Source organism: Parasteatoda tepidariorum, chromosome 7, assembly GCF_982258835.1.
Source record: "Parasteatoda tepidariorum strain Cologne lab strain chromosome 7, Ptep-v5.0, whole genome shotgun sequence".
In the NCBI taxonomy this organism is placed as follows: Eukaryota; Metazoa; Arthropoda; class Arachnida; order Araneae; family Theridiidae; genus Parasteatoda; species Parasteatoda tepidariorum.
The window spans coordinates 42,336,507-42,353,098 of NC_141761.1; positions in this window are offsets into that span (position 1 = coordinate 42,336,507).

The window sequence follows — 16,592 nt, forward strand, 5'->3', positions numbered from 1 at the left end:
ACATTAAAGGTGACTAATTAGAAAGGTGTAACTCGTAGTCATATACCGATCAAACCTCGACTTATTGTAAAAAAAATATTAAATAATAGCCAGTTTAAAATCTCTTTCATGTTTTGATTTGCTAAAGGAAAGAACAATTTTGTCTCTGCTTTTTTTCTTGCATAAGCAACTGATTTTTTATGCTGGAAAACAGGTAGATCCTATGACATATGATGTTCATTATTGGCGGTAACTAGAAAAATTCCTGATAGGATAATAAAAGATATCTATTCAAGAACAATACTAAAATGAGTTTTAATAATAGTGCGCAATGCTTATAAAATTTAAACGCTGTTTTTTGAAAAAAAAATTACATAATAATAACTTTCCTTTTATCTATATTAACACCAAACACCTTTTTAAACAAGTATTTATGACTGGATATTTACATAAATTAGTTTCAGGTAACTTATAAATCACTTTCATCACTTAATCAGAAACTGTGTAATGAATAAGCTTCTAAAAGCATACGCAGCATTTATTTTGTTAATTTTTTATTTTTATTTTGCAGGTAAGAATTCATAAAATGTTCTAATAAAATTGATAGTTAATTCTTATTTTTTTCCGAAGGGCAGGCACTTAACTCTATTCGTTTCGCCTTAGAAGATGCCAGAGTTGTTACTCATTTCGCGTTACCCAGCGGGCACCTGTGAACCAAAGTCATGGAGGTGATTAACATTGCCCATGTCACACTTGCACAAACCCGTTCATAGGGTGGGTCACATTCACTCATCACACACAGAGGATAACACAAGAGAGAGAAACATCCATGCCCAGAGCGGGATTCAAACCCGCTGCCATTGGCTCGCAGTCAGGCGCGCTAACCGCTCGAGCACCTGGCCGGCTGATAGTTAATTCTTGTGGTTTTCAATCAAAACTAAAAAGTCATATTTCACACACTCTGTTTAAAGTGGAATGGAAAAAAAGAAATTGTTTTAAAGCACGCGCTTTACTAACACATAAGTTCTAACACATCAAGTTCATTTTAAGTCTTTGATTCAAACTTTAAAATACGAGAGGAAAAAAGTAAACAGTAAAAGCGAATTTTACATTCATAGATTTTGTTTAATTTATAAAGCATTTATCTTACTCAAATTTTTAATTTGTTATAATTAATAATTCAGTATTTAAGAGCCCACTATGAAATTTTCTTTCTTAAATAAGTCAGAAAAGAGTTAATAGTGCTGTTTTATTTTATAGAGACTGTAGGTCAATGTTTATTGCCCAGTGTTTAAAATCCAATGCCTTGCAAATTAATTTTTCTTGTGAACTGCTATATAGTATAGTAGCTTTACTATATAGTACAACTGATTAAATCATGGAACCTCACGCCACAAAACTTCATGTCACATCACGCTTGTTTTTGTGTTACCATTGCAGCTTTACAACTAACAAAAATACGACGCGAGTTCTTCTAAAATTTCATGCTCTTTCAGAACGTGAATTATTTTAAAATTTAAGCCTCACAAATAGAAAAACATAAACTTTTCAACAGAAAACCAACTCTTTTCCTTTCAAAATCAGAAAGAAAATATCATGAATCATGCCTAGCTCCAAAAATGTCTAAAGACATTTTTTTTTGTTGATAAGTCTGCTCTGAGCTCTGTTTTGCCAACATTTTCTCCCAGTACATTACATGGTTCAGAAATCCACGTCGCTGCAAATTTTGAAAGAGAACTGAAAGAAAGGTATTTTTGAAAGCATTTACTTTTGAAGTATATGCAGAAAAAAAATATCGAAGAAGAGATTACGAATTTATTGAAATAAAATTCGATTTTAAATTATATCACTATATTCTTAAATACTTCGAAACATAAATTCGGGAAATTGCTTTTAAGGAAATGAAAAATATATATAAATGTGCAGTTACTTCACTGAAATATTTCTGAAACGTTCTTCTCTTACAATTTTAGTAACACTAGAATGACTGACATTTTTACCCACCTAGAACTACCATTTTGGCTACCATCTTGGCTAAAGTTATCATAGATATTTGATTTTTAATTCAAATATCATTATAAAACTATAGATGAATTGTATTTTTAATCGTGTTATTTTATATATATATATATATAAAAAATTGCTTTTATTTTCAGGAAAAATCATAACATCATGAAATAGTAACAAAAAAAAAAAAAGAAAACTTACACAGTGTCAATCTAGTCAGGTGCGTGCTCGAATAAAATAAAGATCAGCAATGAAGGAGAAATTCTAGGTAATGTGCTTACTGTTCTAAATCTAAGTTATACACTCACTATACGATATCTAAATCATACACTCACTGTACTAAATCTAAGAATTGCACTCACTGTACTAAATCTAAGTAATGCACTAACTGTACTAAATCTAAGTTATACACTCACTGTACGAAATCTAAATCATGCACTCACTGTACTAAATCTAAGAAATGCACTAACTGTTCTAAATCTAAGTTATACACTCACTATACGATATCTAAATTATACACTCACTGTACTAAATCTAAGTAATGAACTAACTGTTCTAAATCTAAGCTATACACTCACTATACGATATCTAAATTATACACTCACTGTACTAAATCTAAGTAATGCGCTAACTGTTCTAAATCTAAGTTATACACTCACTATACGATTTCTAAATCATACACTCACTGTACTAAATCTAAGAAATGCACTCACTGTACTAAATCTAAGTAATGCACTAACTGTTCTAAATCTAAGTTATACACTCACTATACGATATCTAAATCATTCACTCACTGTACTAAATCTAAGAAATGCACTCACTGTACTAAATCTAAGCTATGCACTAACTGTACTAAATCTAAGTTATACACTCAGTGTACGAAATCTAAATCATGCACTCACTGTACTAAATCTAGGAAATGTACTCACTGTACTAAATCTAAGTTATACACTCACTATACGATATCTAAATCATACACTCACTGTACGAAATCTAAGAAATGCACTCACTGTACTAAATCTAAGTAATGCACTAACTGTACTAAATCTAAGTTATACACTCACTATACGATATCTAAATCATGCACTCACTGTATTAAATCAAGAAATGCACTCACTGTACTAAATCAAAGTAATGCACTAACTGTACTAAATCTAAGTTGTACACTCACTGTACGAAATCTAAATCATGCACTCACTGTACTAAATCTAAGAAATGCACTCACTGTACGAAATTTAAGTAATGCACTAACTTTATTGAATCTAAGTAATACACTCACTATACTAAATCTAAGTAACACAATAAAATCACTACAGCGTTCGCAATGGTCGTTCTAGATAAATCGGCATTTTAGGCGATAGTTATATATTCTAATAAAATTCTGCTTTAATATTTTTGAAGGTCTCAGAAAATTAGGAAAAGTCACGAAAGTCAAGTAAGCAGGAATAATTATTTTAGGAGGAAGCGCCAAAGTTTTTTACGGGTAGAAATTACAGCCCAAGTCATTCTAGTGTTAAACCTTCGATGTGGAGTAAAAATTAAGGCAGAATTTAGCAGTTTTTAGTTAACTCTTTTATTACAGGAAATAACTGCAAAAAATTAACTTATTAGCACAGTAATGCTTCAAATCTTCGTGTTAATTCTACGAAATCATTTATAGTTTCACTCCACGCAACAAGTATTACTGTTCTGAAAACCGCTGCCTCGTTGCGATTTTTGAAAGGGCGCTGAAAAGGAGGGAATTTCTGGGTGCATGCGTTCCTGAATTATAATGACATGCACGTAGAAATTCTCGAAGAGAGATGAGGAATTTATTGAATAAAAGATGAGGCACGTGAACTTATTTGTGTATATTCAGACGACAAGAATGCGTGGCTTGTTAAAATTAATGCACTTTCTATGAAGGGAAGAAATAACTCTTCCGTTGAACTGAACATCTTTGCTCTCAAAACTTTACCAAAAATGATTTAGTTAGCTTATTTAGAACATTTTCAGTAAGGGATGGTGAACTTAAATGTGATTTAGAACTGAACAACGTTCACAATAAATAATCGGGGTTTAAAGACTAATTTTTGAGACTGTTTCTAACTTTTAACTAACTCCATATGTTATTTTCTGAAATACATGTAAAATTGGGAAAAATATTGTAGTTTAACCAATTTTTTCTTAAAATTTGTGCTATGATTTAATTTTATGAATTAGTCTCTGTAAACGAAAGTTTGATAGATGTTTCGTATATCATGTATCGATATGTGTTTAACATTAATTTAAAAGCATATTTCATGTATGACTTATACGTACTTGCCAGCTTTTAATTTTACCGATGATAATATTTCCCAGAGTTAGTAAAATCAAAATAAAAGTACAACTTTCGGCAGAAATGTACTTTGCATTTTTTAAAAGTTTAAAAATGCAATAATGAAATTATCATGCATTTATAAGCACGTTTAATTTATTTAAATGTAGTGGGGGTCAAAATCAATTTTAATTAAATTTTTCAATCCAAGTAATAAATAGAAAGCTTGCAAAATGAGTAAAAGTTGGCAAGGTTTTGGCATAAAACAGTTGAAATTACTCAACTGAAAATAAATGTACTAAAAAGAACACTTGTCCCATCACTTCCCATATCCAAATATTTCTCCCCATGATACTTTTAAGATCTATTAATGAACATAAATCATTTTTCTAAGTAATCATTTCCTGAAACAACATTTTAAATTATATGTATATTTTTTATAAGAATGCGGTGCGTTCACCACTGTAATTGAATCTTTTGCCTTATCAGGCGAATGAATGTATATTTTAATTACAACTTTTGCATTCATCACTTTGTGCATGAAGCTGAAAGTTAAGTTCAAATTTATTCAACAAATTTCTTTAACAACAATTAAAAATAGTATATTAATGTAATTTGCACCAAAGAGTAATATTTGTAAAACGGGTAATGGCATCAGAAATAGATTTAAGTAAAATAAATATTTGAAAAAACTTAAAGTGTAAAGTAGAATTTACGTTATTCTAACAATAATAACAATAAAAAAATCCTTTTAAACTTTTAATTTAGAAATCATGCAAAATCAAAAGCGTAATAATAACAGTACAGGTAAAACAATACTTTCAGATTAGAGATGCAACAATATTTATAGGAAAACAATGCTTTTATGACTTATACCAATTTCATGCTGATGACAACCAAACCAATATGAAAATTAATGTGGGAAAACTGGATCGTAATATGTGATTTTCCGGCCAATAAAAATGTACCGACAACAATCGGAAATGGCGACATCATCATTAGATTTTTATATAATAACATAACAGAAGCGTGATAATAACAGTACAGGTAAAACAATACTTTCAGATTGGAGATGCAGAAATATTTATAGAAAAACAATGCTTTTATGACTTATATCAATTTCATGCTGATGACAACCAAACCAATATGAAAATTAATGTGGGAAAACTGGATCCTAATATGTGATTTTCCGGCCAATAAAAATGTACCGACAACAATCGGAAATGGCGACATCATCATTAGATTTTTATATAATAACATAACAGAAGCGTGATAATAACAGTACAGGTAAAACAATACTTTCAGATTGGATATGCAAAAATATTTATAGGAAAACAATGCTTTTATGACTTATATCAATTTCATGCTGATGACAACCAAACCAATATGAAAAGTAATGTGGGAAAACTGGATCCTAACATGTGATTTTTCGACCAATAAAAATGTACCGACAACAATGGGAAATTGCAACACCATCATTAGATTTTTATATATAGTAAGATATATGTCTGTTTAACATATTTTTTTTTTTAATTATTTGCGAAGGAACATTATCTTTTCGGATTATATCAAGAATAATTCCTTAAAAAAATTTACAAAGTTATTGTTTTAAATTTCTTTTTTAAGCATTGAATAATATTAAAGATTTTTGAGTAACATTGATTTAATATAAGCGAATTTTGTTAATTTCTTCAGATAAGGCTTTCATTGCTCCAGTTAGTGGCAGTTTTTAAGCTATGTCATAAGATTTATGTGATAAAATATATTTAATCATTTTTAAGCTAAGATTTATATGCTTACATAAATATCTTTTATCCAGGAATTGTAATTTTTTTGTCTTTATTAAGGCTCCAAAATGATAAAATAAATTTATTTTGTGAGGATTATTTGTATTTTCTTTTATCTATCGCTATTGTTTGGTACATGAGTTATTTTTTGGATTATATGATGAGAATGGTTTAAAAAGTTCAAAGTAATATGGATAAAAAATACAGTTTTATGCATTTACTTATATGTTATTACTTACTTGCCTGCCTGAGTATGCCATATGGATAAACGATTCATTGGAGCCAAAGTATTTTTTTGCATTCTAAATCAAATGAGAAGAAACTGATTCAATAGTAAAAAAATTGTTTCGAAAGCATAAGAGTTGCGAAGATTTTCCATGCAAAAATTCCAAATTATACTTAGACTTATCTGCTCGTCTGACGTTGCTTTATAAACAAGGGAGATATTTTTTCTTTTAAATTTTTTACGTTTAATCCAATAAAATACAAATTAGTTCACAGAACCAATAAATCTTAAAGTGTAAGAGTTTTATGCGCATAAGAAAAATGCGAAGTCAAAAATGTCAAAGCAGGTTCTGCAACCTGGAATTATTGTCTCGATTCTATATTAATCGTTTGTTTACGTATGATGAAGCCCTCCATTCTATTCCACCTATTATACCAGCCTTAACCAAAAGAACAAAAGTGGTAGTGAAGAAAGAATTAAGTAAAGTAATCATTTAAAATATCGTCCGCGTAAACGAAGTTCACAACTTACTGCTGTATTAATCATTTAGTGAATTGAATATCGTGGTTTTCAACGGCTTTTTTGCTCAAATGTAAAATTATAACGATATACAACTCTTCAAATATTTAAGAAAAAATTCTGACTAAAGCAGGAATAGTTAGCAAGACTGTCTTAGGTAAAAGGCAACGAAAAATTGATTTGTAAATTATAACAAATGTTCGCAATTATTTCAAATAAATTTTGGTTATAGCTGATTATATCATAGGTTAAAAGCAATGAAAAATAATTTTATAAATCAATTATCAATTATTTAAGATAAATTTTGAGGTAATTTCATGAATTTATTTTACGAAGATTTTCTCAAAACTGTGTTAGATATCTAAAATTACTTCGAAGTACATATAAATTAACTGGATCGTTGAAGAGGTACACTTTAAATTGGAAAAGAAATACTAAGTCTGTCTTTGTGTTTTTATGCGTCAATTATTAAGCAAAGTTGTTAATCTTGGCACATTATGCAATCATCGTTAAATTCTGACTGTTCTGAAAAATCGATCAATTGAAGTACAAATTTAAAAGTTATTGGTCTCTACAAATCAGATATTTAATTATTTTTTTGTCGTTAAACACATGAAGTAGGCCATAAAAAAGTATGTTTGTTTCTTATAGAATGAAACTTTATGTTTGCTATTTATAGAATATTTTCGGTAACACTTTTGAAAAAAAATTCCATACTACTATTATAATATGGATTTTAAAATTTCTGATTAAAAATAATTTTTTTAAGCATTTCTGATAGATCTTATGATTCATCCAAGCATCAGGCATTGAATTAACTTCGAATATTTTTTCCCGCAATCAAATAAAAGAAATATCTAGAGAATAAAAAATAAAAGTAAAAATTGACTTTTTCACAATCTTAAATAATTCAAATGCTCAAAAGTTTTAAGCATATACGCTCGTGGAAATCCAAATCAAGAATTGGAAATAATTAAAGTGAATGATGCGAAATACCATCGTCCCATCAAAACAAGTCACGTCAAGATTTTCTTTACTAACTTCAAATCGAATAAATCTGCTTAGATTGGACAACGTAGATCGAAGGATTAATTTTATACGACAGATGCTACGTTTGCTAAGACGAAGTTAAAGTTTTGATTCCAATTCAATCCTCTGGGGAAATCAAGTCAGAATTTAAGTGAAATTATTTCAAGAAGATTCGGTTGTAGGCATTCCATTGATCTTCGAATTCTTGATCACTGTCATATTTAGAAGAGATTCTGAATTTGAATTGTTGGCAGAACATGCCTTGTTGTAAGTTGCTTTGTCATTCATCTTTCATATAGAGATTGGATGATTTATGTTGCCTATAGGAATTAATTTCTGAATTAAATGGATTATTTGGAAGGTTTTAATTTTTCTAAATGGTTAATATTTAGAGGCGTAAATTTCTTTACTAGAAAAATTATATAAAAAAATCATCGAAGCACGTTTTATTTTTCATATTAAATTTCAAAATTCGTAAGTTCTTTTTTTTCCAATCGAATAAAATGCTTCAGTTAATGATATTTGAAGATTTCGTCTGCACTTAATGTAGTTTTTAGAAATGAATTGCTATTCTCGGTTACAATTTTATTTTATTAACCTCGAACGAGGGAGCACTTACTTCGAAATTATTACATTTTGGATTTAATGTCTGGAGATAATGTTTGGATTTTGAATTTTTTGGATGAAATTTTGATCCTTACTCGGGTGGTTTTCATAGTGGAAAACTTTTTAACTTAATGTAGTTTTTAATTAAAAATTCCCTTTCTGTTCTTCTGCATGATTTAAATTTCATGTCATCTAAAACATCACCAAGTATTTCATCGAACGATAATAAACCGTATTGCTCCAGTCAACTCAAAGCCTTCACCTTTTTATACCCGATACCCATAAAAGATACGGAACTGGAAAATTAGTCTATCTTGTCCCTAACGCGAGCACACCAACTTGAATGAAAACTAACATATTATATTTTATCTAGTACATAATATTTTTTCAAATCGGTTTTTAAATTTTAAGATTCTGACTAATTTTGTTTCACGTCCTTATTCCAAATAACTAAGGCTATTATGGGTTTTCGACATTTATGATTTGCCAAGCCGGAGCATTTTCAGTTAAATGAGTTTTAAAATAATACAATTTTTACACTAAGATAAAAAAGCTATATTGTGAATAAAATTTCGATGCAAATCGGCGAAATAGTTCCAATCTTTGTTTTTACAAAAAAATTAGGTAGTAATAGGAGATTAAAGAGACGGTGAATTCACTGTCTCTTTAATCTCCTATTACTACCTAATTTTTCCTAGGTAGGTTCCTATTACTAGGTTCCTATTACTACTACCTAATTTTCAAATAAATTGAAAATTTTGTTTGACTTTAACTGATGGAATTCGTTAAGATATTCTTTGCAATCTGATACATTACAAACAAAATAATTATCTACAGTAGAATAAACATCGTTTCTGGCTTATGAATTACCTTCAGAAATATCAAATAAATCAAGTTTTCTAGAAGTTCTGCCCAATATACAATAAAAACATCTAATATTTGAATGCTCTTTAGTTTTTCTGCTTTAAGAATTTTTTTATATTCTTCGTTACGCATTGAATTACGTCATACTATCGAATATTACGTCTCGTCTCGTAGTCTCTTAAATACACTTTCTTGATGCAGATGGACAGAAAGTCGATGCATATGAATTCACGGTTTTGAATTCATGCGTATTAGCCGGAACATACTCGTGGCCTTCAAACCACTGGTAGTTTCAACATGTGAGTCCTAAAAATATAAACGATTCAAGAAGGGGAAATAAGTAGTGCAATTTGCAAATGTTCACCCAATTTCGAGTTATGGTGATCGTGTTAGATTTTCCTCTTTTAACGAAACAAGATTTCCATTTTTCAGATTCGAGCTTGCATTCCTCTGCTTAGATCATTGTTGAAGACGTGATAAATACTCGTCGGAGCAGCGTTTCCAGAATTGGAGGTACATATGCTAGATTTTAAACCATATGCTCAAATAAGAAAATTTAGTATTTAAAATACTGAGTTTAGGAATATTGGTTACTACCTCACCAACTAAATAATGTTCTGGAGTGAGAGACGATCAGACGATAATCTTTTCATTTTTGTAAAATTTTATTTTCCGGCGGTTCGGTGCTCTTTATAACAGTATCATTTAGATTGTATTTGGGTATAGGCTATCGCTGTGATAATTTTTCGCCATTTGTAAACGCTGATTTTGGATACTTAAATTAATATTTTTTAATTGTTATTTCGGCTTAATTTTTTAATATGTTTCTCCCCCAAATGTCTTTAATTGCCGGACACCCTGTTTTTAATTTTCAACCCATCCTCTGATTTTATATCGATTTCCAAAGATATATCACTCTTCCATGTTATTGGCGTTCTATTCCCCATAACAAATTGTAAACAAACTTCATGATTCCAATCACAGTTAAGTGCTTCTTATCACGCCACATTTATCAATCCTTTATTTATTAAATTGTTAATGGACTTAATTCATTTGAATAGTTTTTCTTATTCCATGTTGTTATTAGCTAATACCAGAGTTAGTGTTTACAAATCTTCCTTTTAATGATTTTTGTTGTACATAAGTTATTTCAGATCATTTTTATATCATCTTACACAGGTTAGGGCCCTGATTTTTATATTTTAGTATTATTTTACGTGCACCATTAAATCTTTATTATTGTTGTCTCTGAGTGCTTTCTTTGATTTTTATATGCATTTTTTGTATTTAAATGATGTTTTTTCTCACATAATATATTTCAAGTTAAATTTGCATACATCCACATAGCTTTACGTCACTTAGTAATATCACGTACCAACTAGATAGAAGATTACGGATACTATCAACCATTGGAATTCCCCAGGTCAACTCGTCAACAGTGGTACTTATTAATAGATTTATACACTTAGTATCACCAAATTTTTTTCTCCTTTTTTTTTCTTTCTACTATTTTTAATGCTTTCAATATTTGTTATTTAACATAGCGATGGCCTATTTCCTTTTAATTCGCACATTTCTTGATATTACCATCCTTTCCCAGTGCCAACCACTACCTATCCTGCATGTCATTTATCTATCGCCAATTCTGATGCATAATTAGTTATCTTAATTTATCCTTACTGTATCTCGGCAATCTTTCATCAGGCAATTCTCAATACTTGTACACCGCGGCCAGTTTATACATTAATGTGTGTGCATTACGCATCAACCAATGGGGTTTTCAATCTCAGCCTAGCAACACTTTTAACGTTTTTTGTTTTCTATTAGGATTTCTGCACATCTATTGCTATTTCATTATAATTCTCGTTTGTATCAACAACAAAAAGAAAAAGAAATTTTTTTGTATTGCTTTTTAATAGTCTTTATCAACTATTTCACTAACTAACTACTGATCTGGCCATTTTTCAACAAACTCAACAAAATTAAGTATAGTACTTTCTAGTTTGAGGCTAACATGGCCCATTGGACATCGCTATTTGTTTAACTGGCGGCGGCATGCAATTTCATCAATGGAGCATCGGAGATCATCAAATATCATCAAAAATATTCTTTACTCTCTTGGATCATCTATTCCTAATAATTATCCTAATAATCTTTCTGAAATGGGTCTCTTTGGAGGCTCGGTCAAGACTCACCCTCGCCATTAGATCTTTAAAAAATTATTACTATATTTTCTCATAAATCTTTGTTTTGACACCTATAACTTGTCCATCTCCTTGTAAACATCCAACTACTTTCTTCTGGAACATGAACAAACGAACCAGATTTCCAAAGCTAAGCAACTCTAAGCACTCTCATCGGACAATTGCTGTGGCTAACACTCCACGACTTTATGGTAGAGGGGAGCCACCATTGCACACTTCAAATGCTAGTGTTCCACCTCCTAGTAATCTAACAGGTTCATCGAGAACTCGTAGCCTTTCTCCAGTCTGCAGAGACCTAATAGAGGCAAAAGGCATCAGTGCTACACCAACATCTTCCAACATGAACACAGTAAGCACTATAATTGATCAACAAACACCAGTGAACAATTCTGACAGATCTAGACCGCCTCGTGACATCTCATTAACACGTCTCAAAAGTTATCTCCCTTCAGCTCACAATTCGTCTGAGTCTCCTTTTAAGCAAGCTGTAAGAATCAGCCAAAATCTTCAAACTCAACAAAACAGCAATCTAGCAGGTTTACCCAGAACTGGCCATCATTCTCCAATTCACATAGAACAAACAGAAGCTAAAGGCGTTAGCGAAACACAAACATCTTCTTTATCCCAAATATCGGCTAAATCGCCATTTAATCCTTTTCAAGAAAATTCACATCTTCAGGCCGATCCATTATCTATGTCACAACAATCAGTGCTGAATAGTCCAACGAATACTCTACCGCGGGCTATTTTATCTCCACTCAGCGAAACAATCCACAACGTTCTAAACACAAACATCGATCATGAGTTTACCTCTCTATCTTCCCCATTACCGACAACGGCCAACACTACTGTTCCATCTGCTTCAATTTTGCCAACTCCTGACAATTCTCACGAATTAGACACATTAATCAGCATAATCGTTAAAAATGTAGAGAGCAAATATGGTGATAAGTTCAAACTCTCAATTACTCAGAGACAAGCTTGCAATGAGGCAATCCAAAAAATTAAAACCTTGCTCAGCTGCTAGTCCTCTTCATCATACCTACAAATTCAACAACTAGAAAAACTAGATCATCGTATTTCTACACTCTCAGATAAAGTTGATCCAACACATATTAAGAACTTAGAGCGACAAATTATTAGGATATCAGACCAGCTAGATGAGCTTAAACAATCTTGCCATACTCCAACTTATAGCGAAATCGCCAAGAGACAGCTTCCTCCGTCACCTATTATCATCACTGCTGAAGACGGCAGATCTGGTGATGACATCATCAAAATCATAAATGATTCTACAACGCTACCAATTGTGAAGAAGGTTTTCAAGACAAAGAATTTCGTCGAAATTAAGTTTCACGATCATGAGGCAAAGACTAAATTAACAAATAGCATCAAAAATAAGCTCGAATTCCACGACAAAGAACAACGCCTTACCTCACTTATAATTCTGAATGCACCAGCTCTCTTCGATGGCCACAGTATATCCAACATCCTCCAGCATTTCAGTGAATCATCATTTGACAATAATACCATCACCTACACAAAGTCAATACCTCACAAAAAACATGTTGACAAAAAACATCTCATTGTCAATGTATCGCATAAACTTGCTCAACAACTCCTGAGGACAAAACACATCTACATAGGCCTGAACAGATGCATTGTCAAAAAAAGAATTCTACTTCGACGCTGCTCATGGTGTCAAGGTTTTGATCATTCCACCCACTTTTGCACTCAAGAATTCGCCACTTGCTCTAACTGCGGAGGCGACCATCACACAAATGAATGTCACTCCGACGAAAAATATTGCATCAACTGTTGGCACACCAATACCTTTTTTGGAGCCAGCCATAATCCTTATCATCAAGCCTCAGACATCACTTGCCCTGCGCATCGCCAGGCCCTCCTTGAATTACGATCTCGTTCTAATGATTATTAAATGTTACCACCTTCTAGCTATAACTTCTCTGCCACTTCTCAATCTATTCACTTATGTCTCTTGAATATACCTATCGCTAGAGAAACTTTATAAACTTTTTCCTCATTGCAGACGTTTTGTAGCTGACTCTTATTTTTTATTTTTATTTATTTAATATTTTCCTTCAAAATTCTTGCTATCCAGCCTCCTTGAGAGCCTTACACTTTCGACAGCTGTCAAAATAATCTACTTATGTTTTCCAGTTACTAATCTACATTTACTTTCTTGTACTTAACAAGTGTATTAAAATTCTTATGCGTATCTCGATGTCGCAATGCTCTGCATTTATTCTTTCAAAATTCTAAAATATGCATTTGTTTGAGGCATTTCACTATGCCTTTGCATTTAATGTTGTAAATATTTTCATACTTTAATTTTTTCTTTATATGTCATTTATACTTGCTGCAAATGTAATTTTTTGTGTTTTATGTATGTTTTGTCTGTAGAATGTTTGTTCTACTCTCGTGTGCCCTGAATAGGGCGGGACGAGGTATCAATAAACAAATCTCTATAATCATGAGTTCAAAAGCCTCTCAATTCGTAGTCTTAGAGACTCCACATGTAAGCTTCGTGTCCTTTAAAATATAGCTCAAATAAAGATTTGTTGTCTTTACGCAAGCCTTCCATATGCAAGCCAGAGTAGCGTTACTTTTAAGAAAACCTGAGAAGCATATTAAGATGTATCTTTTCATGTAATTAACGTGGTTAAAATTTTTGAAGGTGATTTTTATCTCAATTTAGTTTTGCGGAGCAGATTTCAGAATACAAATAAAGAAAAGAGGGTTATTGTAATGCGAAGGCTAATAAATGAAACGTATAAAATTAAATAAATTTTGGTGTTAAAGAAATCTCTGCTTCACAACAAAAAACAACGATGGCTTCAAGCAATCATGGTACGGAGGCATTAAGTTATGATGTACAATGCGCAAAATAAAAACGGAACACCCTGAGTAACTTTCGATCTAATGATCTGATCTTCACGTTCAAAGACTCATTCTTAATGGTTCGAAGAGGTGACTTCAAATATGCTATAAGTATTTTCATTTATTTGAAGAAGATAACTTTCTTTTTACATCAAAAATTGGCTATCTTTATCAAAATATTACTTTAGTTATCGGATTTTGAAAGACCATATTTTTTATGTTTTTAAAAATGTCATAATAAAAACTTAACACATAATATCTAAGTGAGTTATTAAAAGTGCTTAAAATGTAGTTATAACTTTTAATGCACAATCAACCATCACTTACGATTACTTTTAATATACTTAAAGGTTGTATTTCTATTATTTACGCTCCGTTTTTTAGTTTAATTTTGGAATGAGAAAAGACAAAAATAATATTTATTATCTTCGTAATTACATTTAAGTGTAACAATAATTCAGCATGCACAACGAATAATTACAATAATCCCCATTAAAACTAGTTTAGTTTGAGTTCCCCAGAGAATTACTTAACTACTAAGAGTTACGTCAAAATATAAGCATCATTTAGAAGATTAGTCAACATAGGAGATTAGCCAAGGTAATAAATATTCAACAGTAATCAACAGTAATATGATACGATAAAATAAATATTATACGAAACACTCGCACCCACTATCATTTGATTGTTATTCGAACCTACTATACTAATAAATGCTAGTATTTGATATTACAAAATAAACATGTTTCAGCTAATCTTTTCAATTAAAACGTAAAAATATAGTTATGTAGTGTGCAAAGTTAAGTGATTACTTTGTAAATTGTAAATGTAATATTGAAACTTACAAGCATATCTCATAGCTTGCTTTAATTGATTTAAAAGGAAAATTATTAGAATTACGAAAATAAATAACTGCAGAAAATAAAACAACCACATAATTAATAATCCAATAGAGAAAAGAATAAAGAATAAGAAGCATTAAATTATTTTTTCAAAACAAAAACAGGAAACAATGAAAATAAGTCCCACAGTTGACCGATCATAGGACATGGTTCTTAAGTCGATCATCGAAATCAAGCAACTGTGGCAGAGGGACTTCGCGCAGTTCGTCAGGCAACCAAAGCGAGGAAAGCAATCCCTTCTGCAGAGGATAGATTTTGTGATGGCATGTCTTCGGATTATCCTCTGGGATGTTCCCCAAACCGCTGAAAATTGCCTATTGTGCAGCTGTAGTGTGCTATAAAGTGCTACAAATACATTTGAAGATAAAGTATTCTCAATTTTGACAATATGAATTTCTGTATTGTTTTACAAAAAAATAGGTTCTTTTCAATCATCAAGAAAAATTCTTATTATAAGCCCATTGGATACCATAAAGTTCTGTAATATTTTATTTTATTATAAAATTGCATAATATCTTTACGCTTACAAATGCAGGTTCATGTATCATTTCAAAGTACGGTTTTAAGCCCTTGTCTAATTGGAAAAGTCAAAGCTTAAATCAGAGAAGGGCATCACAAAGTTACATAAAACTTTGATGCGGAATTTAATCGACACATAGTAGAAGAGAGAAGGCCTCAGCACGTATCAATTTAGTAGTCCAACGTAGCGAATAAAAACTGTACAGTAGAGAAATAACAAGAAAGATGTTATTACGTTTGGACTACTAAGCTGAGCACAGGGGAAACGAAATATGTCATTGCGTTTGGACTACTAAAGGATCAAATTTCTTATTTATGGTAACCCGTGCTGAGGCCTTTTAAATCAACAGTAACAAAAGGCAACGTATTAATATCGTTATAAAACTTAATTTTGGTTACAATTAATTTTCTTATTGACACTTGTCAGAGAACTTAATAAATGAGTTAATAAATGAATGAATGAATGAACTTAATAAATGAATTGACATTCGTCAATATATGAATTATATATTGTTATTCTATATTCTTCAAAAGGATAATGAGAGGTGCAGACAGTCAATTTTATTCAGAATGACATCAGTGCTTTAAAAATCTATGCTCTTAAAGGGCAACCTATATCGATTATTTATACTTACTCATGCATGTGCCGGCTTGTGTGCTAGTTACAAAGACGGCTTATAAGTCCATGTTTAATTTAAGGGAAGGTAGCATAAATTAGAGAAAGACAAAACAAGGTTAATAGAAATCTTAAAC